The sequence below is a fragment of the Lynx canadensis genome, chromosome E2 (genome assembly GCF_007474595.2).
Source record: "Lynx canadensis isolate LIC74 chromosome E2, mLynCan4.pri.v2, whole genome shotgun sequence".
Taxonomy (NCBI): Eukaryota; Metazoa; Chordata; class Mammalia; order Carnivora; family Felidae; genus Lynx; species Lynx canadensis.
In genome coordinates, this window is record NC_044317.1 from 48,081,226 (window position 1) to 48,105,340 (window position 24,115).

The window sequence follows — 24,115 nt, forward strand, 5'->3', positions numbered from 1 at the left end:
GGCTGAGGGACAGGTGAGGTGCAGGGGAAGCTAGTGAGGGGTAGAGGGAGCTAATAAAGGGCTGAGGGACTAGTGAGGGACAGAGGGACTAATGAGGGGCAGAGGGAGCTAATGAGGGGCTGAGGGACTAGTGAGGGGCACGGGGAGCTAGTGAGGGGTAGAGGGAGCTAATAAAAGGCTGAGGGACTAGTGAGGGCCAGGAGAGCTAGTGAGGGGCTGAGGGACTAGTGAGGGCAGGGAGAGCTAGGGAGGGGCTGAGGGACTAATGAGGGGCAGGGGGAGCTAATGAGGGGCTGAGGGACTAGTGAGGGGCTGAGGGACTAGCAAGGTGTAGGGGGAGCTAGTGAGAGATTAGTGAGGGTCAGGGGGCATGAGTGGGGAGCTGGGGCAGTGAGAGTTCAGAGCCAGGCTGAGAGGCTAAGTGGGAAGCCAGTGCATCATGGCCCAGTGGTTAACCACTGGCTGCTAGAACCAGAGGACTTGGGTTCAAATCCCAGCCTCAGCCCTTTCCTTAGGACAGCTAGAGGGTTATTTAAGCTCTCTGTGCCTCTTTCCTCATCTGTAAAATGCTCTCTCCTCATCCCCAGGGATGCTGTGAGATTTCAGTCAGTTATGTGTGTAATGCACTTAGATAGACCCTGACACATAGTATGTGCTCACTGAACATGTTTTTCTGCTAAAACCCAATTCATGAGACAAGAGGTTTGCTACAAATCCTCTTTGGCCCATTTACGCATTACAGTGCATGATGGTACCATGGGCCTCTTAGGATACTTTTTTTTTTAAACTGCATAGAATTCAATTCATGAAATAAGCCAGACATAAAAGGGCACATATTGACTATGATTCTCTTGATATGAAATGTCCAGAGGAGGCAAATCCACAGACACAGAAAGCAGATCTGTCTTTGCCAGAGACCAGGGGAGTAAGGGTGGTGGTGGGGGGCAACTGCCTAAAACCACAGGGTTTTCCTTTTGGGGTGATGAAAAAGTTCAGGAACTAGCTCCAGGGGGGATGTACAATATCGTGCATGGACTTAATGCCACTGAACTATACAATTTAAAATAGTTAAAATGGTAAATATTATGTGTGTTTTACCACAACTAAAAACATTTAATTCATGGGGTACCTGCGTGGCTCAGTAGGTTAAGCATCCAACTTCGGCTCAGGTCGTGATCTCACAGCTTGGTTCATCAGTTCAAGCCTTGCGTCAGGCTCTGAACTGACAGTGCAGGACCTGCTTGGGATTCTCCCTCTCTGCCCCTCCCCCGCTTGTGCACATGTGCTCTCTCTTTCTCTCTCAAAATAAATAAACTTAGAAAAAATTAATTCATTAGGGTGCATGTGCCTGCCCAATGTTTATAGCAGTGCTATCAACAATAGCCAAACTATGGAAACAGCCAAAACGTCCTTCGACGTCCATGAATGGATAAGGAAGGTGTAGTGTATATACACAATGGAATACTACTCAGCAATGAAAAGAGTGAAATCTTGCCGTTTGCAACAACATGGATGGAACTAGAGCGTATTATGCTAAGTGAAATAAGTCAGAGAAAGACAGATATCATTTGATTTCCCTCATGTGTGGAATTTGAGAACCACAGCAGATGAACATAGGGGAAGGGAAGGAAAAATAAGATAAAAACAGAGAGGGAGGCAAACCATAAGAGATTCTTCAATGCAGAGAACAAACTGAAGGTTTTTGGAGGGGAGGTGGGTGGAGGGATGGTTTAAATGGGTGATGGGCATTAAAGGAGGGTACTTTTCAGGATAAGCATTGGGTGCCGTACGTAAGAGATGAATCACTGGTTTCTTCTCCTGAAGCCAAGACTACACTGTATGTGAACTAACTTGATTCTAAAAAAAATTTAATTCGGGGCGCCTGGGTGGGTCAGTCGGTTAAGCGTCCAACTGCATCTCAGGTCATGATCTCGTGCACCGTGAGTTCAAGCCCTGTGTCAGGCTCTGTGCTGACAGCTCAGAGCCTGGAGCCTGCTTTGGATTCTGCTGTGTCTCCCTCTCTCTCTCTCTCTCTCTGACCCTCCCCCATTCATGCTCTGTCTCACTCTCTTTCAAAAATAAATAAACATTAAAAGAATAAATAATAAATAAATAAATAAACATTAAAAAATTTAAAAAAAAATAAGAACTAGACCTGTAATGTGCTATGAGAATGCCTGTGGTCTCCACGGGTGATAAAGGCACCATTACGGCTTCACACCACAGTCACCGTCATCTGCCTTCATAACCGAAGGAAAGGCCACCTTTCAGATAGAGGTAAGTGAAAAACTGCAATTTTATTTTCCATCCAAGTTCAAGGGCCCCCTGAATTCTAGGGGTGCCTGGACCCCAGTTCAAGAACTCTTGCTCTAGAGGCTTCAAACCTGCACCCTGGAGTCCTGTACACCTGAATTTATTTTTTTTTATTTTTTTTAATGTTTATTTATTTTTGAGACAGAGAGAGACAGAGCGCGAGTGGGGGAGGGGCAGAGAGAGAGGGAGACACAGAATCTGACACAGGCTTCAGGCTCTGAGCTGTCAGCACAGAGCCCGACGCGGGGCTCGAACCCACGAACCGTGAGATCATGACCTGAGCCGAAGTCGGACGCTTAACCGACTGAGCCACCCTGGAGTCCTGTACGCCTGAATTTAAAAGCAAGTTCTACCACGTGTAAGTCTTGGCAAGTGGCTGTCCTCCCTGACGGACCTCAGTTCCCTCATCTATAAAATGGGGAGTCGTAAATTTTTCCCAAATTGTTACAAGCATTAAACAAGAATATGGACCAAATGCACCACAGAATTAACAACAATAAACAGAGGTCTTCAGAAGTGGAAGTGAAGAGTGAGGGGCAGGAGGCAGATTTTCAGATGTACAAATTCTGGTTCCTACAGGGCAAGGGCCTAATCTGTTTGGTGTTTTCAGTGGCCAGTTCAGCGTTTGGCTCATGGACAGTGTTGGGGGGTAGGGAGGCTCGGGGAGAGGGGTCAGAGTTGAAGCTCAAGCAGTGCCTGCCAGTCTGGAGGTCAGAGAAGGCTTTCTGGAGGAGACTCCATCTAATTTGAGACCCAAGTGATAAATAGGCATGACCCAGGAGAAGTGAGAAGAATGGCGGGGAACAGTGTTCAAGGGAGAGGGAGCAACAGGTACCAAGATACTTTCTCTCCAGGGCCCCTTTCTCCCTGGATCTTCACTGACACCTTTCCCATCCACATGGGGAGCAGGGGAGCCTTGGAGTAAGATTCATTCCATTCTGGGATCTGTGGGGGCTGAGGGTCTTGGAGCATCCTTGGATGGGACTCAGGAGACCTGGGTCCCAAATCCCCCCTCTACCTTTTAGTTGCCTGTGTGACCAGGTAGTTTTCCCCACATCTCTGGATCTCGGGTTTTCCATCAGTAAAATTGATGTCCTGATAACAGAGGTTTTGGTCTAGATCTAGGACTATAAATGGGCTTCATCTCATGTGTCAACGTTCATTTCATGAGAGTCTGAGAAAGATTCTGAGGTTTAGTGCACAAGAGTGCTGAGATTGAGGGGCGCCTGGGTGGCTCAGTTGGTTAAGGGTCCGACTTCAGCTCAGGTCACGATCTCGTGGTCCGTGAGTTTGAGTCCCGCGTCGGGCTCTGGGCTGATGGCTCAGAGCCTGGAGCCTGCTTCCAATTCTGTGTCTCCCTCTCTCTGCCCCTCCCCCGTTCATGCTCTGTCTCTCTCTGTCTCAAAATAAATAAACATTAAAAAAAAAAGTGCTGAGATTGATTGATAATGCCTGCTGTGGACAAAGACCAAGGAAGTGGAAGTGTACTAAGGAATGCCATTTGTCTGCCATCCCTGGTCTAGATAGATGGCTTCTTTTGGCTTCTCTCTGATTCTGGCATTGTGTGGTTTTGTGTGTAGAAGCAAGGGGACCCACGCACACAATTCAGCCAAGAGAATTTGTTCAGTTCTGCCCATGACATCTTTTTTTGCCAGGATGGAGACCACCAATACCACCCTCACATATGGGCTCTTGATCCCTCTAAAGTACTCAGGCTTTCAGCCTGAAGTCAGCAGGCTGGGTACAAGGACCTGGGACTCCCAGCACATTGTTGGGGGATGGGGAGAGCATCATTTGAGAGGATGCAGGATGACTGCTGTTAACGCAATCACAATCGTGGGCTTGAAGACTGGGATGCTGAGGGTGGAGATAGATGCCCAAGGCAATAAGCCTTCCCGTGGTCAAAACTTTTTCCCACCCTTTTCTGAATGGAGCTCATAGAGTGAGAGACTGACTGAGTCATGAGGCCAGAGAGACTACCCTGCCTGGGGGACGGGGCCTGGATGCCAGACACAGATGTTATCCTCCACGAGCTCCTTAGGTTCCTAGACATCCTGCCTCTGGGTGTGCCCCATGCTGTCAACCAGGACACCCAGTTCTGGGGATACCACATCCTCAAGGTATAGGCTGAGTATGGGTCCTCTGAGTTCAGCTGGTGTTTCAGATCTCCTAGGTAGGGCTGCCAGACTGGGGAGTGTTGGCTCCTGGGTCCTTCCAGAGCCTGATCCCCACCTGACCTCCTTCAACCCAACCAGGGCTGAGATTGCCAGCTCCCTGATGGAGCACCAAAGTGCCACAGTTAAGATCTAGGGCTCTGGAGTCCCCTCGAATCCCTGCACCTCCAGTTCCCAGCTCTGTTACTCTGGACAAGTGACTCAACCTCTCTGAGACTTGCTCTCTTCTTCCATACAGTGGACACAATAGTACTGCCTCCATGATCCAGCGGCTTACTGGTACATAGTAAAGGCTCAACATTTTTAGGTATTTGATTATTATTACAACCAGATGTCTGTTGTCAATGCCAGTGCCAGAGTGATCTAATACAACTTGTTGGGTCACATCCCTCCTCTGCTTAAAACTCCCCCCGGCTCCCATCTCACTTTGAGTAAAAACCAAATGACCCTGCATGGCCTCCAGACCCCCCCTCTGAGTTTATCTCCTACTCTCTCTTCCTAGCTCACTCCAGAACACTCAGCCTCCTCATTATCTTTGCATATTCCAGGGCTTCTCTCACCTCAGGGCCTTTGCACTGCCTGTTCTCCTACCTAGATTGCCCTTCCCTCAGACACCCTCGCAGCTCACCCTCTCCTCTCCTTCAGAACTTGCTCAGAAATCACCTTCTCAGGGAGGGCTTCCCTGGCCCCCAAGTGAACAACTCTTTGTACACTTTATCCGGGACTGTATAATTTTTATACTCTGTCTGGTTTGGTCCAAGTGGGGCATTGTGTCTGTCAGGGGGAAGGAGTAGTGGAGATGTCACCATGAAAGAGAGATGAGGCTCCTGGCCTTAAGGGAATTGCCTAGAGAGAGAAGTCCCAGGTCCATCACTACAATCAGTGAGCACAGAATGTCTTGGATCGGATCCCTAGAAACAGACTCTGAGATGGAGGTGCACATAATGACACCTGCAGGGAAGTCAGGGCCACAGGTGGTGGCGGACTGGGACTCGGATGCGCAGAGGACCCAGTCAGTCCCATGTGGAGCTGTCCCAAACTGAAGCAAGGGGCTGGCTTCATACTCCTGCATCAACCAGTGGCTGGATGTGGCTTCCTCTGGGGAGACCACCGACTTGGTGAGGTAGCTCCCTTTGGCCAAAGGCCTTTCTTCGAATCTTATAAATCAATCAGCTCTGATCCATTAGCAGTGGACACTCGCAGGGGCTAGAAGTGAGCATCTCAGTCACAAAGCAGGCCTGTGTGGCCACCTTAGCTTCCCCTACACAGGGCAGGACACCAAGGAAGGTCCCGCCTTCTCTGAGTATTTGCAAACATCACATCAACCAACAACCACCCAGTAAAGCTTGCCTTCTCCTTCCCTGACAAAGAACCCTTCCCAACAACCTGGAAAGCAAGCTTTGATCTGGATGTTCTCTGGAGTTCTGGATGATCTTGAGTCCTCAAGGGGATGTGACCGTTCAGAGAGAGTCACCCTGCCCCAGACCCACCTCTGTTTCCTTCCCACTTACAGCTCCGTCCTGTCCCCCAGCCCATATGTGCCAAGCTCTGTCCACACCCATATCCAGCCACCTCTTGACCATCCCTCAGGTCAAGGTGTGCACACGCCAAAGACGTAGACTGCCCTTGGAGGGTGGACCTGGAGAAGAGGCGTCTGAGGCCATCAGACAGGGAATTCTACAGTCCCAAAGGGAAAGTCCACAGCAGAGTCATGGGTTCCAGGAAAGCAGGAACCCTCAGCCCACAGGCTCCTCCCTCCTCCTGGGCATGGCTGGAGGAGGGTCAGAAGGTCTAGATCTATTTCTTCTTCCTCTTCTTCCTCCTCCTCCTCCTTTCTTTACATTGTGCTAACATACAATTTACCATTTTAACCATTTTTAAGTGTACAATTCGGCGGCATTAAGTACCTTCACATTTTGTGAAACCATCACCACCATCCATCTCCCAAACTCATCACCTTGCAAAACTGAAACTCTTACCCATTACGTATCACTTCCCCTTTCTCCTTCCCTCCAGCCCCTGGTAAGGACCACTCTTTCTGTCTCTGTGAATCATCTCATGTAAGAAAAACCAAGGGCACCTGGGTGGCTCAGTCAGTTGAGCATCCGACTTCAGCTCGGGTCATGATCTCACAGTTCATGAGTTCAAACCCCATATCAGGCTTGCTAGTCTCAGCACAGAACCTGTTGCAGATCCTCTGACCTCCTCTGTCTGCCCCTCCCCCACTTGCACTCTCTCAAAAATAAATAAAACATCAAAAATTAAAAAGAAAAACCATACAGTATTTTTCCTTTTGTGACTGGTATGTTTCACTTAGCATAATGTTCTCAAGGTTCATCCATGTTCTAGCTCATCTCAGACTCTCTTGCTTTTTTGAGGCTGAGTGATATTCTGTTGTATGGATAGGCCATATTTTGTGTATCCATTCATCTGTTGATGGACACCTGAGTTGCTTCCACCTTTTGGCTGTTGTGAATAACGCTGTTATGAACACGAACATACAACTATCTTTCCAAGTCTCTGTCTGCTTTCACATATTTTGGATATATACCCAGGCCTGGATCTGTTTTCTTTTTCTTTCCTTTTTTTAAAAAAAAATTTTTAACATTTACTTATTTTTCAAGAGACAGAGAGAGACAGAGCACAAGCAGGGGAAGGTCAGAGAGAAGGAGACACAGAATCTGAAACAGGTTCCAGGCTCTGAGCTGTCAGCATAGAACCTGATGTGTGGCTCGAACCCACAGCCCACGAGATCATGACCTGAGCCGAAGTCACAAGCTTAACCAACGGAGCCACCCAGGCGCCCCAGGCCTGGATCTGTTTCTGAGAAGCCCCCTTCAGACGCCCTCTCCAGGCCTGAGTTACAGCAGAAAAACAGGCCTTCCTTGGATGTATTGCAGGTACAGTTCCAGACCTCTGCGATAAAGCTACTAATGCAATAAAATGAGTCAAATTAATATTTTGGCTTCCCAGTGCATTTAAAGTTCCATTTATACTATGCTATAGTCTGTTAAGTGTGCAATAGCACCATGTCTAAAAACCGGGGGCACCTGGTGGCTCAGTTGGTTAAGCATCCAACTCTTGATTTCCACCCAGTTCATGATCTCACAGTTCATGAGATCGAGCCCCACATTGGGCTCCATGTGCTGACAGCACGGATTCTCTCTTTCCCTCTCTCTCCGTGCCTCCCACACTCATGCTGCTGCTGCTGCTGTGTGTGTGTGTGTGTGTGTGTGTGTCTCAAAATAAATAAACTTAAAAGTTTGTTTGTTTGTTTTTTTAATAAAAATATGTACAGGTGCCTGGGTAGCTCAGTCGGTTAAGCATCCAACTTCGGTTCGGGTCATGAGCTCACAGTTTGTGAGTTTGAGCTCCCCATCGGGCTCTGTGCTGACAGCTCAGAGCTTGGATTCTCTCTCTCTCTCTCTCTCTCTCTCTCTCTCTCTGCCCCTTCCCCGCTTGCAATCTGTCTCTCTCAAAAATAAACATTAAAAAAAATTTTTTTAACCATGTACATGCCTTAATTTAAAAATACTATAGGGGCGCCTGGGTGGCTCAGTCAGTTGGGCATCGGACTTGGGCTCAGGTCATGATCTCGGGGTTCATAAGTTCGAGCCCTGCATCAGGTTCTGTGCTGACAGCTTGGAGCCTGGAGCCTTCTTCAGATTCTGTGTCTCCCTCTCTCTGACCCTCCCCTACTCATGCTGTACTTCTCAACAATAAAAAAATATTAAAATAATAATAAATAAACAATATATTGTATTTTTAAGCAATCTCTACACCCAACCTGGGATTGGAACTCACAACCCCAAGATCAAGAGTCTCAGGCCCCAACTACTGAGCCACCCAGGTGCCCCTGGCTTAATTATTAATAGCATCTCTTTTGCTCTGAAAACAATCCTAGTGAAGATAATGAATTATATTGTCTCTGGTTTAAATGCCCTTTTTTTTGCAGCTTTATACAATTGCTTTTTATTTTTTATTTTTATTTTTTAATATGAAATTTATTGTCAAATTGGTTTCCATACAACACCCAGTGCTCATCCCATCAGGTGCCCTCCTGAGTACCATGGGGGAGGGGAAGGAAAAAATAAAGGTTAGAGAGGGAGGGAGCCAAAATATAAGAGACTCTTAAATGCACTTTGATTTTAGGGCACGTGGGTAGGTCAGTCAGTAAAGCATCCAACTTTGGCTCAGGTCATGTTCTCACAGTTCATGGATTCGAGCCCTACATTGGGCTCTGTGCTGACAGCTCAGTCTGGAGCCTGATTCGGATTCTGTATCTCGTTCTCTCTCTCTGCCTCTCCCCCGCTCGTGCTCTTTCTCTTTCTCAAAAATAAATTAGAAACATTAAAAATTTTTTTAAGTAAAAAAAAAATGCACTTTGACTTTACAGCCTAGCTATCTAGGAAAAAAAAAAAGATTTAGAGGCTTTAAAACTAAATCATTAATAGCATAAATAGGTTGAATGTTAGAATTGTAGGTCTTTCAAACAACCAAAATAGCTGACCTTTATTTTTTTTAAGTTATCTATTTATTTTTATTATTTTTTTTGAGAGAGAGACAGAGAGAGAGCACGAGTTGAGGAGGGGCAGAGAGAGAGGGAGAGGAGAGAGAATCCCAAGCAGGCTCCTGTCAGAACAGAGACCATTGTAGGGCTCAAACCCACGAACCATGAGATCATAACCTGAACCAAAACCAAGAGCCAGACGCTTAACCGCCTGAGCCACCCAGGTGCCCCCAAAATAGCTGGCCTTTATTAACCACTGACTCTGTGCCAGGCAATGTTGTCAATATTTTACAGTTATTAGGTCATTCAATGCTCCCACAGCTTCAAGAGGTGATTACTGTTCTCTCCATATTACAGTTGAGGAAACCGAAGAGGTTAACCAGCTAGTAGGTGGGGAAGCTGGGACTTGAAATGTCCTGCTGTTCTGTGCAGTCTCCATCTGTCAATCATCAGTGTTGTGGTTGGACCGACCCATGTGGTTCTTATGAGGGCAAGATGCCTTTCAGCAGTAGCTATCAGGAAATTTTGAAAAAAACTAAAGATGCATTACTTAAAGGACCTGAGAATTACACAGCACACCTGGGGCCATGCAGTGAAGTTGCAGGAGGAAAGAAAGGGAGCCCATGGCCTTGGGGTTCTGCATTTATTGGGATCTTAAGGGTGGTGGAATAGGGTTTTGCAGATTTACTCTTTATTGGTGAATTGAGAAGAGAAATTAAAAATTTTTTTAGTGTTTATTTATTTGTGAGAGCGAGAGAGACAGAACACAAGCAGGGGAGGGGCAAAGAGGGAGAGAGAGACACAGAATCCAAAGCAGGCTCCAGTCTCTGAGCTGACAGCACACAGCTGTCAGCTGTCTCTGAGGCCCGACACAGGCCTCAAACCCACAGACTGCAAGGCCATGACCTGAGCCAAAGTCTGACGCTTAACCGACTAAGCCACCCAGGCGCCCATGATAGCAGAAATTTAAAGCATGGAAAGGGAAAAAAGAAGTGTTCCAAATGACACAGTTATCAAAATCAACAAAGATCTCTAAAAGTAAGGGGCCTGAGTAGTGGGAGATGGCCTGCCTCTTAATCTAGATGTGTGGCTGGTAGTGTAATTCTCGGAGAAAGCCATCCAAGTAGATGCTTTGGGAATCAAATCTTAAGTCAGGCTCTTGCATTATAAAAAGGAAAAGGGAAAAAAAGTGTCAAGGTTTACACTACCATCCACCTTGTGATGCCAAGGCACCAGTCAATAGAGAGGACATTAACTGCCTAGGTAGCTGATGTGCTAAATCAGGAGGAGGGCCCACGGTAACCAGGAAGTGGGATAGTAGCAAGTCTTATAATAATTACACAGGCAGTATTTGAAATCCAGTCTGTAAACATTGCCCCAAACTTGACAAGGTCAAGCCATGAAAACAGGTTAGTGACCATGGGGAAATCTGTTCAAGGATTTGGGTAATATTGCAAGATATTTTAACACCTTGGGCCAGCTGGTATAGGTAGGTTTGAACCTGTCCTGAGTTGGTAGATTGCTTCATATCTCATCAGACCAGTTTTTTTATTCCTGAGAGTAGGCCAGTTCAGTTAAAGGGCTGTGTCTCATTTCAGGAGATGAGGAAGTGGGTGAGTTCCCCCACGTTAGGCCTACATAGTGCATCAGGTTTTTTTTTTTAAGTTTATCTATTTGTAAAATAAATTTAAAACATTTATTTATTGTTGAGAGTTACAGAGACAGAGCATGAGCGGGGGAGGGACAGAGAGAGAAGGAGACACAGAATCCAAAACAGGCTCCAGACTCTGAGCTGTCAGCACAGAGCCTACACTGGGCTCGTACCTACAAACCGTGAGATCAAGACCTGAGCCAAAGTCGAACATTTAACTGACTGAGCCACCCAAGCACCCCTAAGTTTATTTATTTTTTAATGTTTATTTATTTTTGAGAGAGAGAGAGAGAAAGAGAGAGAGAGAGAGAGCAGGCGGGAGAGGGACAGAGAGAGAGGGAGACACAGAATCTGAATCAGGCTCCAGGCTCTGAGCTGTCAGCACAGAGCCCGATGTGGGGCTCGAACCCACAAGCTGTGTGTTTATGACCTGAGCTGAAGTCGAACCGCTTAACCAACTGAACCAGCCAGGTGCCCCTCAGGTATTTAGTAAGAGTGATTTCTACAGAAACAAAAGAAAAAACAAAGTTTAATGATTGGAGTAGGTTATAATCCCCACTTCTGAGTTCTGAAAGCAGCCAGTGGAGATTTCCAGATGTCAGGCTCAAAGCATCTTCAGATGGAGTGAGGGCAGGCAGTGACAGTCTGATGCTTTTCCTGGCTTGAAATTTGAAAGTCTCTGGTCTTTCTGAGTGGCCCACACAGCAACAGGCACAAAGGTTGCCCATACGTGAGCTGCTGGGGTGACTTCTTTGAAGTTTCTATCAAATTGTCCCACCTCAGCTTACATGGCACTGGAATAAGGCAGTGTTCGTTTTCAGTGAGTCCAAGTCAGAAGGTGGGAGAAAACTTGGAATCATTAGTTTGAAGAATTGTAGCAAGATATGGGAGGAAGTAGGGAGAATTCAGTATCCAGTCCAATTTATAGCTAGAAAACAAAACCTCAAAGACAACAGCACTAGAATCTGATAGCCACAAAGGTGTGTCACTGAAACATATTTTTTCCCTCTACAATAACCCTCATTTCTACCAAAGATAATCAAAATATGACTAACTAATCTCATTAAACTTGGCCTGGTCATCTACATAAGTGCAGCAAGAATAGTGATTGACCATACAGACACTTTTAAGTCTGCTTTGCTGGAACGTTTCATAAGGAATCTCAGATCGAATGTTTAAAAGCCTCTGGAGGCTAAGGAGCCAAGCCAAGCACTCATCATCACATTTTGCCTGCAAAACCTATAGATTTAAATGAATTCCTCTCTTCTCGAGGTCCCCCAAATATCCTGAGGCTCCTGGGCCTACCAGGAAGTGACCTTCCTTACTCACCTGCTAAGGCTGCCAAGATCCCTGCAAGCAAGGTATCAGGCCAATTTTTCCAAGGGGTTTCATTGGTTCCACAAAGTCAACCTTAGTTCTTTAAGCCTGTCTGATCATATCTGAGTCTAGACATTTGTCTCTCAAATATTTGGATATACTGAGGGAGAGCATACCAAGCAAAAGAGCTATAACCAGTGCAAAGGCCTTGAGGCAGGGGGCCTGGTGTGCTCTCAAACAGCAAGGGAGCCAGTGCAGGTGGAATTTAGTAAGAAAGAGGGGGAGAGGTAGGTGAGAAAAGAAGGACTTTGTCAAGGTCACGCAGCTAGTAGGCAACAGACCTACGACTTAAACAGGACCTGCCTGACCTCAGAGGTCAAGCTTTTAACCATAACATCATGTTGTGTCACAATAACCCAGCAATCGTTCCATGTCGTGGTCATTGCTGCGTGTGAATCCTGTCCTCATACATGACAGGCATTATTATGTATGCCATGCTACACGATGCAGGAACTCCAAGAGATGGAGGAACTGGAAAGGGCAGAATTGAAAGCGAGCGTGTCTAAATTTTAACTCCACGCTCTTCCCGGGTATTGCTGCACTGACACAAGGAGCTATGGAGTCCTTGAATTATGGAACGACAGCATTTTAGGATCGTGGGGCCAAGGGCGACATGGTTGTAATGTCGGTAAAATATCTAAGTACTTCCCATGCTGGTTGGTAGAGAGTCACTACCCTGAGGGTCTCCCCATGTGGCTCCCATATGGCTCGGGCCCACCCCAGCACCTCCAGACCTCCCAGAATCCAGCACCGAAAGGGTTAACACGAGCCTCAGTCTCCCCACCTTGCTCCTACCATCCATCAGGTGTCTACTCTTATTGTTCAGGTGTCAGACACCAGTAATAGCACCCCTACTTGGACCTATCATGTGTCATTTCTGGAAGGAAGTGGGATCTTCAGCCCAAAAATTAACATCAAGTTCACCCAGCAGAAGTGTAGGAACACGGGCCAAAGCCAGGGCGTCTTCTCAGTAGACATTCCTGAGCGCAGGCCTCATTTGAAACCACCTGTAAGGTCAAATAAATACTCTGGGCAACAAGCCCTTAATCTCCTGAGGAGTTTCTTTCAGAACTAGGTCTGAGGTCAGACCACGTACTCCACTCAGCATTCCTGGGGCCTGCCAATATCCTCTGTGTCGTCCACCAAAATACTTCAGCTATAGGTCCACTCCTTGCAATGAAGGGAAGGACCCGGGCTCCTCTCCGGCTTCTTGGGGCCAACCTTGGCCAACACACCGCATACGCGCCCCTCCGAGGGTCGCCTTCTGCATGGTTGAGGCAGAGGCTGCTAACAAACACCAACACCCACCTTCCCTCCTCTTCCCCCACGCACGCCAGGACATTTCCCAGTCTCCCTTGCGGGGAGGCCTCGTCATGTGATGCGTTCTGGCCAATGGGATGCAAGCGGAAGTAGTGTTCTCTGCAGGTTGCAAACTTGCTCTGCAAAAACCTCCCACGTGCAGGGCTCATTCTTTCTCCACCCCAATTGCTGGCTGAGCGGCAAGGATTCTGTGAACCCAGGAGAGAGAGGATGGAGCCTCAAGACGCATGGAGCCTGGGTCTCTGAATGATTATGCGAAAGTCCACCCACCAACTACATACACCTAATTTACATAAGTGGAAAGTAAACTTGTATTGAGTTAAGTCAATGGCCTTTTGGAATCTGTTACGGAAACTGGTGTTACTTATCCTAATTCAGTATTGTCGGGAGCTTGGCAAAATCACCTCGCCTCTCAGCTTTGAAATGGTAATAATGACACCCATGGGTTGTTGAGAAGATTAAGCAAGATGGTGGATGAGTATTTCTGAGACGTAGACATTTTGGTTCAATATGTACTCATACTTTCCCTTCTTTCCTCTTCTAATATGCCCACAGGAGAGGCTAAAAGGAGGGAACTTCCATGAGTGAGGTATCACAGGAGTCTAAGGATGTGGTTCTTCCCGAGTGTGGAGGCAGGGGCATGGCTAAAGTGACCTCTGGGGAGCTCCATATCTGATGCTTAAGAATTAAAATATTATCCCTGGGTCTAAATAAACAGAGCCAGGACAATCTCAAAATAGCAGGTGACTGCCAAAAAGTAGAGAGATTGGAAAATTAGCAGTCTGGGATCTTATCCTGGCTCCAGAATGAGCCTCTACATTCCAGAAGATTCAGCAGGAGAAAAGCCAGCAGGCATGAAACTGGACAGTGTTTGGGGAGCCTGGTGAGAAGCATGGGCTACTTAGAAAAGAGACACATGTGGAGAAGATGGTGGGAGAAGGGGCTGAGGGTTGACAGTGCAAGTCTTCAGTGTCAGGCTGAGAGGTGACTGTCACCCAAAGGATGATGGGGAGCCAGGAAAGGTTTTAAGCAGGGAATGGCACCATCTAGCTATGCTCTAGAAAACTCACCATGGATGGTATCAGTGGATGGCAATTTCCATGACTCCACTAGGAATTTGGGAAGGCAGAAGGGGACAGTAGAAGAGCATGAGCTCAGTAAACATCCATTTACCTTTTCATATTAGACATTTGAGGGCCAAGGGGAGGATGATACGCTGAGGAGGAGGAAGAGGGTACAGATAAAGACACAGATTGAGCATCCCATGGTCATCACCTGAACAAAGACAATTAGTTGCTACTTCCAATAGGTGATTACCATTCCATTAGGAGCCTATTGTAGCTCAGGGGGAGATGTATGGGGCTCCCAAATTCTGGGAAGAATATAGAATGTGGATGCATGCCATGTTGGGAAGGAGGAGTCCTTTGGATGACTGAGTAGTGGCTGGTTTCCTGGCTCACCTGTCTAACCTGAAGAGCTGGAGGGTTCAAGGGTGGGAAAGGAGCTCCTGCATAGCCACGTGCTGCTTTCATGTGAGAATCACTGTTTTAAAGGGTGCCTGGGTGGCTCAGTCTGTTGAGTGACCAACTCTTGATTTTGGCTCAGGTAATGATGCCAGGGTCGTGGGATTGAGCCGCCCTGTCAGGCTCCGTGCTGAGTGTGGAGCCTGTTTGAGATTCTCTCTCTCTCTCCTTCTGCCCCTCTACCCCACTCATGCTCCCCCCCACCTTTCTCTCTGTAAAATACAAAACAAAATAAGCCCTTTGGGGCTAGAGCCCTGATTCCCACCCTTTTGAAACATAGTTCGGGGTCGGGGAGTGGTGGAAGAGGAACTCTGATTCCTTCTAAGTAGGCAAAAGTTGATGAGGAATGGAAATCTGGCAGGAGAACACCATGAAAAGTATCTTTGATTTGCCTTCTGGATCCACTCTCTGCCCTTCTCCATCTGCCCTTGACCCCAGTTGAGTGGGCTAATGAGAAACCACAACAGAAAATTAGAGGGGGGCACCTGGGTGGCTCAGTCGGTTGAGCATCCAACTTCGGCTCAGGTCATGATCTCATGGTTTGTGAGTTGAAGTCCTGCATCAGACTCTGTGCTGACAGTTCAGAGCCTGGAGCCTGCTTTGGATTCTGTTTCTCCCTCTCTCTCTGTTCCTCCCCCCACTCACTCTCTGTCTCTCTCTCCTTCAAATATAAACATTAAAAAATTTAAAAAAAGAAAATTAGGGAGAAGGCAGGGAGAGAGGAGGGATTGGTGCTATGGGCTGGACTCACATTTGGAAGCCATGTGGAAGCCCCCAATCTCTCAGAAAGACCATAAACAAAAATGGGGCCATGAGGTTGGGCCCTAAACCCACGTGTTCTTATAAGAAGAGGATGTTTGGACACACAGAGAGACACCAGGGGCACATGCCCATGGAGGAAGGACCACGTGGTCACACAGTGACAAGTCTGCCATCTGCAAGCCCAAGACACAGGGCTGGCCAGAAGCCAACCCTACCCACCCCCTGATCTTGCACCTCCAGCCTCCAGAACGGTGAGAAAATAAACTTCAATTGTTCAAGCCACCCAGTCGGTGGTGTTTTGTTATGGCAGCCCTGGCACGCTGACAGTCCCTGGATGAAACTCTTCCTGACTACCTGGCTTGAGGGGAGGATGACGCTGGTTTCCCGCTAGAACCCTGAGACAGATAGTAACCAAGATTTTGCTTCCATTCTGTGTCTTCCTGTGTCTTCGGCCCTTGGCCCCTTTGGCCTGCCAGGATATTTGAGGATATTTTGCAATGACTGCTTTTGTGGGAGGGAGGACAAAAGAGAAACAGGACAAAGAGGAGTCATTTCTTTGCTCCGGAGTTTCTAAAATCTAGCCCACAGGGGGATCCAAGTCATTCAGGGGAGAAGACAATCGACTCTGTCCCTGAAGTCAAGGGAGATTTTCTGAACTCAAGGTGAGGAGCGGAAATGAATGGGAGAATGCCATGTACCCTTGAAAAGGGGGCATCGGTTCTCTCTCTCCTGTCCACACGCCTTCCTGGACAGGGCTGTTCTGGTTCAGAGAGAACTGGACCCACACTGATTGGGGGCAGCCAGACCCCACTGACTGCCTATGCCAGGCCTCTTGTGAGGGGCTTTGGCCCAGAGAGTGAGGACACCTTAAAGCCCGATTCTGATGCAGAGTAAAGCCCAAGGCAATGGCAAGGTGAAGTGACTGACTGGGTCAGAAACTGATTTGTGTCTCCATCCTCCTCCCCAAAATTCACATGTTAAACTCTCAGCCCCCAGGATCTCAGAATGTGACCTTATTTGGAATAGGACCTTTGCAGAAGTAATTAATGAAGATGAGGTCATACTGGAGTAGGGTGGGCCCCAAATCCAATATGGCCACCGTCCTTATGAAAGGGGGGAATTTGGACCCAGACACATGCACGGGGACATGCATTCTGCAAGCTAAGGAATGCCAATGAATGCCAGCAAACCACCAGAAGTTGGGAGCGAGGCAGGAAACAGGTTATCGCACACAGCCTCAGAAGGAACGGACCTGGCCCACACCTTGCTGGTGGACTCATGGCTTCCAGAACCGAGATGATATATTTCTGTTGTTGAGGGTGCCCAGTATGAGGCACTTTGTTACAGCAGCCCTGGAAACTAATACCAAAGGTCTTCACAGAATTCACCCACTCCGAGTTCACCCACCCATTCCTTCATTTATTCCACACATTCTGATGTTCATTTCTCGGATGCTTGGGGCCTGCATTCTAGTGGGAGAGGCAGACAATACATCAGTAAGCACAGATGAAACACCACGCTGGGCACTAAATGCTCTGAAGGAAACCAGAGCTCGGCGAGGCTGCCACCTCAGCTGGGCAGTCAGATGAGGGGATGTCACACGGCAGCGGCCCAAAGGCACTGAGGGTATGAGTCATGGAAATCCCCATGGACTGGACACGTAGGTTGAGCCAACAATGCCCGGGCCATGGCTTGGACTTTTATCCCAAGTGCAATGTGGGGACATGATCAGACCTGTATTTTGACGAGAATGCTATGGCTGCCTTGAGGGAGAGCAGCATGGCCAGCCCAAAGGGCAGAGGGCTACCCTTAGGAGGCTACCCAGCGGGGGCTGCCACACCCAAGTACCACACACCGGGTGGCCTGAACACCACAAATGTGTTACCTAAGAGCGTGAAATCAGTGTCACAGGGCTATTCCTCCCAAAGTCTGTGAGGGAGAGTCTGTTCCAGACTCTTCTGTGATTGGTGGGCCATCTCTGGTGTTCCTTGGCTTGTGGGAGCATCACCTGATCTCTGCCTTCTTCTTCATGTAGAGTCCTTCTCAATTTCCTTTTTTAGTTTTTTAAAGTTTGTTTATTTGTTTTGAGAGAGAGAGAGAGCACAAGCAAGGGAGGGGCAGAGAGAAGGAGAAACAGAATCCCAAAGAAGCTCCAGTCCCCAAGCTGTCAGTGCAGAGTCCCCTGCAGGGATCAAACTCACAAACCAGAAGATCACGAATTGAGTTGAGATCAAGAGTCAGACACCTAACTGACCAAGCCACCCATGGGTCCCTCAATTTCCCCCCCTTTTTTTAAATTTTTTTTTAACGTTTATTTATTTTTGAGACAGAGAGAGAGAGACAGAGCATGAACGGGGAGGGTCAGAGAGAGGGAGACACAGAATCCGAAACAGGCTCCAGGCTCTGAGCTGTCAGCACAGAGCCCGACGCGGGGCTCGAACTCACGGACCGCGAGATCATGACCTGAGCCGAAGTCGGCCGCTTAACCGACTGAGCCACCCAGGCGCCCCTCAATTTCCTCTTTTTATAAAGAAACACTTATGGGCACCTGGGTGGCTCAGTCGGTTAAGCATCCAACTTCAGCTCAGGTCATGATCTCACAGTTCCTGAGTTTGAGCCCTGTATCAGGTTCTGTACCAACAACTCAGAGCCTGGAGCCTGCTTGGGATTCTGTGTTTCCCTCTCTCTCTGCCCCCCCCCCCACTTTCTCTCTTTCTCCCTCTCTCTCTCTCTCTCTCTCTCAAAAATAAACGTTAAAAAATAAAAATAAAGACACACTCATATTGGATTTTAGCCAATTAATGACCTCATCTTAAGATCAAGAGTTGGATGCTTAACCGATTGAGCCACCCAAGTGCCCCTTATGGGGTGGTTTTAGAGACTCACTGAGGACAAAGGTGTTCTAGATCTGGCAGATAAGTTCTTCAAAAATTTAACCTCTCCTAGCCTCATTCTCAATCAATCACATGCATGCATGGTGCGGGCGGGGAGGGGGGAAGGGAGGGGCAGGGGGGTGGATCTGAGGCACAGGGATAGCTGGACCAGGAAGGGTCCTGGAAGTTCGGGGCAGGCAGGTCACTGAGGTGCTCAGATCTGATATGGACTCCTGTGACCCCAGACTTTGGACTCTTCTGGTACCTGAATGGGCCAGGGCTCAGATATCTCCAAATATCAGCTGATAGCAGGTCAGTTAATACTTTGAGAAAATGAGAAATTGACAATCTGAAGCCCAAGCCCTGATTCAGCCTGGGCACTGAGCTGGGTCCTAGTCACTCAGTGAATTCTGACCCTGGTCACACGCTGCTACCCCCATAGTGACCCTGAACACTGCTTGGCCCACAAAACGCATCTCAGGGAGAAGAGCAAAGACAGGGAGATATGAACCTGTGTGCCACGTTTGGTTGGAGGTAAGTAGGGTGAGGTCTTAGGCCAAAGCGGGTATCGGGAGAAATTTTGGAAAAATGGACCCAGAGAGGTACCTCTGCCATCAGCAAAAGCTTTGAAAATCCCACTGAGCGATTTTGACTTTTTCCTTGGAGGGCTTTGGAGAACCACGGAGGATTTTAAGCAGAGAAGGTCACAATCACTTTGTGCTTTAGACTATTCCCTGCCTTGGAGACTGGGTTAGAAGGGTGACTGGAAATGCAAGCTGTGCAGCCACTCTGGAAAACAGTATGGAAGTTCCTCAAAAAACTAAAAATAGAACTACCCTACGACCCAGCAATTGCACTACTAGGTATTTACCCAAGGGATACAGGTATGCTGTTTCGAAGGGACATATGCACCCCAATGTTTATAGCAGCACTATCAACAATGGCCAACGTATGGAAAGAGACCAAATGTCCATCGATGGATGAATGGATAAAGAAGATGTGGTATATAGATACAATGGAGTATTACTCGGCAATCAGAATGAAATCTTGCCATTTGCGACTACGTGGATGGAACTGGAGGGTGTTATGCTAAGTGAAATTAGCCAGTCAGAGAAAGACAAATATCATATGACTTCACTCCTATGAGGACTTTAAGAGACAAAACAGGGGCGCCTGGGTGGCGCAGTGGGTTAAGCGTCCGACTTCAGCCAGGTCACGATCTCGCGGTCCGTGTGTTCGAGCCCCGCATCAGGCTCTGGGCTGATGGCTCAGAGCCTGGAGCCTGTTTCCGATTCTGTGTCTCCCTCTCTCTCAGCCCCTCCCCCGTTCATGCTCTGTCTCTCTCTGTCCCCAAAATAAATAAACGTTGAAAAAAAAATTTAAAAAAAAAAAAAAGAGACAAAACAGATGAACATAAGGGAAGGGAAACAAAAATAATATAAAAACAGGGAGGGGGACAAACAGAAGAGAGTCATTAATATGGAGAACAAACTGAGGGTTACTGGAGGGATTGTGGGAGGAGGGATGGGCTAAATGAGTAAAGGGCACAAGGAATCTACTCCTGAAATCATTGTTGCACTATATGCTAATTTGGATGTAAATTTAAAAAATTAAATTAAAAATTAAAAAAAAAAGAAGGGTGACACGGGTTGTGGAATGTGGAGGAGAGACAGCCCCCAGGATGGCCACGATGGTATAATAATCAGAGTAGGTTAACTGTTGTAACAAAGATTCTCATAAATCTCAGTGGCATAAGGCAACAGTTTATTTCTCATTCACATCTCATTTGGGTGAGGGTTTAGAGGGTCTCCCCCTAGTGGTCACTTCAGGACACAGATTTTTTTTTTTTTTTTTTCTTTTTTTCCCTCCATTTTGTGGCTCTTCAATCTTGCTGGTGGACAGAAAGCCTGCAGAGGATTTCACTCCGGATGCATAGTCGCCTTGAGCCAGAAGTAACACGTGTCACTTCTTCTCTCATATTGTGGGGGTGAGAACGGGTCACACGGGTCTCATCGACGTAATGCTACCTGGACAGTGGCTTCTCGTCAACAACTCCAGAAGGCACAGCACAACTGTTTTGGTGGCCAGCTCGCTGTGCCTAGGGCACACCACGGCTCCAGTCGTGGGGGCTGAATAGTCAGGAATTGTTTCTGAAGTCAACAAATATTTATAGAGCTCCCGATATGTGCCGGACTCTGTTTTACTTCCTTGGAATTCAGCCAGGAACCAAAGTTCTTGCCCTCAAGGAGCTTAGATGTTTAGGGAGGAGACGGATAATAAACACATATGTGCTATTTTTCTTTCAGTTGCAAATAGCAGAAACTGACCTCAAACCAGTTAAAAAAGCAAAAAAGAAAGCAAAGGGGCAGTATTGATTAGCTCCCATATTAGTTAATTTGGGTATTCCGGGAGGTTAACCAGCTTCAGCAACTCTTTCACTACCACCACCACCCTTGAGAGGAAAGGTGCTTCTGTCCCTCTCTTTGTGCTATGGCTTCATTCTGGGTCGCTGTCACATTTTTTGGAGGGAAAGTTGTTCATTACAGCCCCCAACTCCCTATTAATTCAAGAGAGACCCTGATTGGCCCCGCCTGAGTCACATGCCCATCTTTGGTCCAATCACCATGAGTCTATGACAGTAGCAGCCAGAGCCTTTGTTCCCCCTTGAGGAGGGTGGGAGGGGAGGACAGTGTCTGGTCTTACAGCCCCACTAGGACCAAGTACCTGTGTTGTGGAGGAAGTTCCCCACATCAGGTGATTACCAGGTAAGGAAGGAAGTGAAGGAGCACTCAGATGACAACAAACAGTAGACCTCTCAGTCCTAGTCCACTGTGGTCCACGTTTAGACCAGAATCAAGACACACCCACTTGCTCCTACATGCAGCCCAAAAGCAGCCCCACTTGGGGGCACCTGAGTGGCTCAGTCAAGCGTCTGACTCTTGATTTCAGTTCAGGTCATGATCTCACAGTTCACGGGTTCAAGCCCTGAGTCGGGCTCTGCGCTGACAGTGTGGAGCCTGCTTGGGATTCTCGCTCGCTTTCTCCCTTGCCTCTCCACTCCCTCTCACAAATAAACTTTTAAAAAATGTCCCTGTTCAACACAACAGCAACTCCCATACACGACCAAAAATTTCATTTACCCTCCGTCCCCATAAAAAGGCTAATCCCTGAGCCAGCGTCTAACAAAGGAACTCTGAGCAGGGTGTGAGGTGCACACTGTGGCAAGGTGTCAGTCAGATGTCCAAAGCCTTTCAGTCCACTGAAACCATGCGCTGTACCCCTGCGGTACAGCCTGTTGACTGTCTACACCACAGACATTCCCATTCTCTTTTTTTGGACTGCAAAGTTTGGGTCCCACAAAAAAGCTTGGAAATACTCATTTTCCCAGCATTCCTTGCAGCTATGGGTATTCATGTGTCAAAGTTTTGGTCAAAAAGACATAAGAGGAAATTCCTGCTATGTTGTTCCCAAAAAAAGATTCTTCCTCTGTAATAAAAAGGGAGTAGGATGTGAAGAAAGTCCTCCTAAGGTTCAGGCTGCTCGCTGCTTGACTTTGGAGACAGCTGGGCAAGGACTAGAAGTCAGCAAAGAGGACAATGGAGCGAGCGAATGAACAGTCTTTTATTACCTTGTGAGTTACCAAATCAGTTCTGGCACTGCTTACCTCCAGACTTTGCTTTGTAAGAGAATTAAATATCCTTGTTGTTAAATGCACTGTTGATCCAAGATTTTTTTCCTTTTATGTTTATTTATCTTGAGAGAGAGAGAGCATAAGTGAGCAGGGGAGGGGCAGAGAGAGAGGGAGATAGAGAGTCCTAAGCAGGCTCTGTGCTGCCAGCACAGACCCCAACGCCTGGCCTGACCCCAGGGACCATGAGATCATGACCTGAGATGAAACCAAGAGTCAGACGCTCAACCAACTGAGCCCCCCAGGTGCCCCTGGTCCAAGATTCTTCTTTCACTGTTCACTAGGTGACCAGGCTGTACAGCGAAGGTTAGAGGCAGTTCATGCCACCCAGGGGAGAAACGGCTGCATAATTCAAGGTCACTGAAACAGACAACACACACACCAGGCTCAAGTGACACAGCCTTTACTTACAGCAAGGGAGGAGATTGCACAAGATCCAGGCCCCCATGACCGGAAGATCTACTCCACGGCCAACACTGGCCATGTAAATGCACACACCCCACTTTATGCTGCACTCGAAAGACCCGGACCCCTCCCCTAGGGGGTCTGAAATCCAGAAAGCTAGGGACTTGTCTGAGGGCCATTGACACATGCACTTAAGTAGAACAAGGGAGTACTGGGGCACCTGGGTGGCTCAGTCAGTTAAGCGTCTGACTCTTCATTTGGGTTCAGGTCACGATCTCCCAGTTCGTGGGTTTGAGTCCTGCCTCTGGCGCTGCACTGACAGCACACAGCCTGTTTGAGATTCTCTCTCTCCCTCTCTCTCTCTGCCCCTCCCCTGCTTGCTCTCTAGCTCTCTCTCTAAATAAATAAAAATAATCTTAAGAAGAAAAAGAACAAGGGAGTACTCATTAAGTTTGACACAGGGAAAATATTTCCTCACAAGGCAGTAAGCCCAGCACAAGCTGGGAGCGCTCCTTACCTCTTGATTAGGAGTTGTTGCAGGCCCAAGGTGTGTTGTAATGCAACTGAGCGGGTGTGGAAAGACTGCCCACAAGAGACTGACTGCCGTTTCGCAACAATTCTGCTACTGGAAGCAGAAAGTTGGCATTGTAACGGTCAACATCTTGGCAGTGCAGTGACTGCCTTTGACATCCAACATGGCTGCCTCTAGTCCTCTTCTCTGACACCTAATTCTCCATCTTGACCTCCAGGTCCAACCTGAAGGGGGTTTAAAGGAGGATTTCCCTTCCAAGGTTGTACTGTTTTAACTTCCGGGAGATGTTTCAATTTCTTGGGAGTTCCATGGAGGTTGCCTGTAACGCCAGGAATCTTGACAAGTCCTGGTTCTTGAATCTGAACTTAGGCTCAGTCAGGTGCCCTTGTGTTAATTAGAAAAAAGCACTCCCTCCAGATGGATAAATTAGAAGGAAAGAAAAAAAAAAGTATCTCATCTGGCAGATTCATTCCTCAGAATTCTCCGCTAGATGAGTACCATTTTTTGAAAAATAAAAAAGTGTCTTGGGGCGTCTGGGTGGCTCAGTTGGTTAAGCATCCGCCTTCAGCTCTGGTCATGATCTCCCGGTTCATGATTTCGAGCGCCGTGTCGGGCTCTGTGCTGACAGCTCAGAGCCTGGGCCTGCTTTAGATTCTGTGTCTCCCTTTCTCTCTGCCCCTTCTCCACTCACATTGTTTCTCTCTCTCCCTCTCTCAAAAATAAACAGTTTAAAATTAAAAATATATATAAATGTCTTCCTGTGGTTGGATGCAGCTCTGCACCAAGATGTGTGACTTGGCAAGTGAAGTGTGAGCAGCTTGCGGTGACCTTTCCCTCCCTGCACAGTGGACAACCTGCATAACTGCACAGCTATTGATTATTTAAGCCCCACCTTGGAGAGTCTGCCTCTACAGCAATGGTCATTGGAGCTCTGGGTCCCTGAGGGGAGTCAACAGAGCTGGACTTGCTGACAAATGTTGCAAAAGT

At 47.6% G+C, this 24,115-nt stretch overlaps 1 protein-coding gene across 1 annotated transcript in view; it reads right to left on the reverse strand.

The window, feature by feature from the left end:
• The window catches only part of LOC115502795 (cytochrome P450 2B11-like), a 47,596-nt gene extending 24,459 nt beyond the window's left edge, over positions 1-23,137 (reverse strand). The window contains exon 1 of the mRNA XM_032591362.1: positions 23,114-23,137. The gene's annotated coding sequence lies outside the window, so the exon portion shown is untranslated. The remainder of the gene's footprint in view (positions 1-23,113) is intronic.
• Positions 23,138-24,115: the final 978 nt, after the last annotated feature.